Source organism: Miscanthus floridulus, chromosome 6 (assembly GCF_019320115.1).
Source record: "Miscanthus floridulus cultivar M001 chromosome 6, ASM1932011v1, whole genome shotgun sequence".
Taxonomy (NCBI): domain Eukaryota; kingdom Viridiplantae; phylum Streptophyta; class Magnoliopsida; order Poales; family Poaceae; genus Miscanthus; species Miscanthus floridulus.
In genome coordinates this window covers 45,539,958-45,544,414 of record NC_089585.1, presented here as the reverse complement: position 1 = coordinate 45,544,414, position 4,457 = coordinate 45,539,958, and positions in this window count along the sequence as shown.

The following is a 4,457-nucleotide window of genomic DNA, read 5'->3' as shown; positions in this document are numbered from 1 at the left end:
GTACTCAGCCCCGATAACTAAAGTCAGGGGACTCAGTATTACGACTAATCTAGAAGAAAGATGGACGACACAAACTACTCAGTCCATGGGAAGGACCCTTCATCGTGAAAACGCAATAGGACCCGGCACATACGAGTTGATGACTCCAGATGAAATACCAGTGAAGAATACTTGGCATATCAGCCAACTCAAAAGATTCTACAATTAGTACAACATATTGTACTCAAGCTTCAAGAGAAATAAAGCAGAAATTCTTCAAGAAGAACGACTTTAGATATAAGCCCTGTCGAACCAACAAACCAACCCGTAATCAGGTTGGGGATAAAAGGGGCATCCCTGTTAATAGCCAACCCGGAAACGGTTGCGCTACATGGGCAATTTTGTCACTCAACCATATGGAGATGGTTTGACTGACGGCCAACGGCCAATAGCTTCTTGGGTAAGGAGACCCAAGCTAGCATTTGTCACTCTACCATAAAAAGAGATGGTACGACTGATAGCCCTGTCCAACGGACAGAACCAACCCGTAATCAGGTTGGGGAAAAAGGGGCAGCCCTACAGACAGCTCAACTCGGAAACAGTTGTTGCTAAACGGGCGCAATCGCTTACCCCAAGAGCTGGTATGATTGCTTACTTACCCTGCAAACAACCAACCCGGAAACGGTTGTGCTATACGGGTCCGATCGCTTACCCCAAGAGCTGGTACGATCATTTACTACGCCCAACAAGCGGCGCTATCTACAAAAACAACTCGGTCACCTACACCAAGAGCGGTACGATCGACTACCTCGCCCAACAAGCAGGCATCTACAAAGATACAACTCGGTCGCCTACCCCAAGAGCGGTATGATCGACAACTTCGCCCAATAAGCGGCACAATCACTCCAACAACTCGGTCGCCTACCTCAATAGCGATACGATCGACTACTTCGCCTAGCAAGCGGCATCTACAAATTTACAACTCGGTCGCCTACCCCAAGAGTGGTATGATCGACAAACTTCGCCCAACAAGCAGCATGATCAAAATCAACTTGGCTACATATTCCAAGAACAGCATGACCAACTGCCTCGGCCTAAGAGCAGCCGAAACAATTATACAATCTGGCAAGAATGGCCGACCAACTCGCCCCAAAAGTGGCAGGAAACAACCCTACAAGGATGGCTATCTACTCAAGAAAGCAGTATGATCAAATCCCACGCCCAAAAGGGTGGCAAAAAACAACTCTACAAACTGGATATCAACATGCAGTCGATTATTGTTATCCGAAGAGCGACAAAACCAGTCACACAAAGTGGAAGGACTACTCAGAAATTACACAAATGCAGTAAAAGAAAGACAGGTCAAAGCCCGCTCATAGCAGTCAAAGACAGATTCAAAAGCAGGGCAAAGCCTGATCATATTCACAGAAACAAGTATATATTACAAGAAACCACAAGTTCATTACACAAAATGTCTAAGGAGCTAGAGGCACAGCAGGAAGCACATTCATCTGTTCCAAGATTTGGTCTGATAGACCACTAAGCTCTACTTTGGCCTCCTCCCACTGTCTTGAAAACTCAGCCGTTACAGAAGCTTCAGTAATCCGCTCAAGAGGGGCATCAGGAGCAACAACCCGGACATATGAAACCACATTGTTGATGCATCGGTGAAAGCCACCCCTTACAAAATCATAAAACCAGGAAGAAAGCACCGATATTATGCCTCCAAGGCCCAGATCTCTATCTTCTCGCCGACAGACTGAAGCAATGATTGGAGCGACTGCAGCATAAAGAGCCCGGAATTGCTCATGGGTAGCCTTCAACTTTGCCTGCAGATCTCGAATAAAATTTTATGGCCTGAACAAGATCTCGGTCAGCGCCAGATCGTATCAATTTTGTCTAAGCAAGAATATCTTGGGTTTCTTTCAGTTTTAAATCAGCAAGGGTACTTACAGACTCAGCCTGATTTTGTGAAGTACGGAGGGTGTCAGTCATCACCTCCCTATCTTTCAACCAGTTTTCTTTTTCACGAGCAAGAGCTAAAAGAAAGCAAATCAACAACTCAGAAAAGAAAAAAGAGCAAAACCAAGGGAAAGCAGTCGATCAACAAAAGATTAACTTACCAGCCAGCCTCTCCTTCAAGTCAGAATTCTCAGCCTGAGCGGTATCACGTGCCTTCTCAGCATCAAGCACCTTGGCATTAAGGGCGGCCTCCGTTAGAGCACGCTGCTCCCTCTCATAAGTCAGGACAACTTTAGCCTGAGCCATCTCATCTTCCTTTCTTTTCAAATTAGCCTCAGTAATGGCAGTAAATTGCGCCTCATGAGGACTGAACAAGACATCCTGATCTTGAAGTAAAGACTGCAAAGCAAAAAATATGTGAGACAGAAGCAGAAGAAAAATAATATCGAAAGTCAAAAAGAACTCGGATACCTTGAGCTCGGTGCCATAAGCACCAGAAAAGGTTTCCCAAGAGGAAGCAACTTGGCCAACCATTCAACTCGGCCAAGCTGAGCCATTTCCTCTCCTGAACTAGTTAGCAGAAGAGTTAACTCGGCCCAGATGCTGACGGTCGATCAGCAGCAGCAACAGAAGTAGGGGGAGGGTAGTTATCAGAAACCCTCACCCACTGCCGCATCAACTCGAAGCAGCAGCCTCAAGGGAGTACAACAGAGACGACCCAAGTGCAGACGAAGCAGCAGCAAAAATGCCCGAGGGACTATCCACAACCCGGTGCTCCTCCTTAAGAGGACACCAGGGCCCCAACATTTTGTTCCTCAACAGTGGCTCAGAGGAGCAACACGAGGAGGAGAAGCTACAAAAAGCAGAATTATAAGTCTACAAGGATATAGAATACATAAATTATACAAGAGACAGAAAGGCAAGGCAGAACAAGAGCTCACAAACAACAGATTCTTGTAAAGCTTTTTCAGCACCAAGGGCTAGAGAAGACGAGGCATCCTTAGAAGGCCTGTATTTGAAAAAGAACCTAGATTAATCAAAGACAGAAGCAAAAATTATCAGGACAAAAGAGAAAATAAGCCGGAGCTTACTTGATAACCTTCTTGAAGCTACCTGCCACCCCCGAGAAGCCAAGATTCGGAAGTGGCACATTGAACAAATCATCCTCAACCACCTCAAAGGAAGGGATTGGGATGGCCTCCAGAACAGAAGCAGATACAACTATCACAGAAGGGGCACAGGGTGCCGGTTTGCACTATATTGAAAAAAGCAATTCGGTTATTTAGAAAATGAGCAAAAAGACAAGCACAAGGAAATTTACAGCAGAAAACTTACGGGCGAGGAGTAAGGGGAACGTTATCATCAGACTCCTCCTCATGAACAATAACAGAGTGACCATCTATCAAAGCAACAAACAGAGCCCGGATTAGCGAGACAAATCAAAACAAAGCTAGGAAAACAACTCGGGAAGCACAAGCTCACCTACGAGAATATTACCTGTTGGAGGATGTTGACGAGTTGAGTGTCGCCTCTTGGGCAACGACTGCTTAGAAGCGGTCTCAGTCTGCCGCTTCCTAGATAACAAGATATATTGAGCAATCCGAGGATCAGGAACATACTCAACATAGGAGTGTTGACCTTCAAATAAGCCAGTAGACAACCTAGCGGAAGAAGAACCCGGCTCGGTGGCAGCAACTACCACAGGACCGGCAACAACATCATCATCTTCATCTCCTTCTTCGGCGGGCTCTTCAGTAGCCGCCTCTCCAGCTACGACAACAGCCACCACGAGCCTAAAGGCCCGACCAAAACCCTGCAAGAGAAGAAGAAAGAAGTCAAAAATAGAATACGAAATGCAAGAACCCAAAAGAACTTGGAGGAGATTACCACTTACCTCAGGAGGAGGATGAGCGGCATCGTACTCTTCAACATGAGCAGGCATTAAGAGACCCCACACAGAATACGCCCCAGGCGTTCAAGAACGACCTCCTCAGGCAACTCGACATCAGGAACAAGTCGGGAAGAATATGAGGGCCCAGTATATTCAAAGTCGTAATGCACCCTCTGCATAAGAGGTTGCACCCGGCGACGCAAGAAACTGGCAACTATACAATTGTCAGTCAAGCTTGCCTGTTTAAGCACTGCAACTCGAGCGAGCACAGGCTTCAGAGCAGCACGCTCAGCAGAAGAGATTTTATCCTTCCAGATAGGAAGGGGAACGGGAAGAACAGAGAGATCATGAGAAAAGGAAAGAGCAGGTTTTGAAATATAAAACCACTTCTCCGCCCAATTCCTGACAGAATCAGAAAGGGTAAGAGAAGGGAAAGAAACTCCCTGATGGGATTAGATAAGGCAGTAGCCGAGAAAAGGAGTATTATTTCCGTCTGACAAACGCACACGGAAAAAATGACGAAAAAGAAGAAGATTTGGAGGAATTCCAACGAAAACCTCGCAAAAATGCACGAAGGTAGAAAGAAAAAGAACCCCGTTAGGGGTAAGATGATGGATTGGAATCC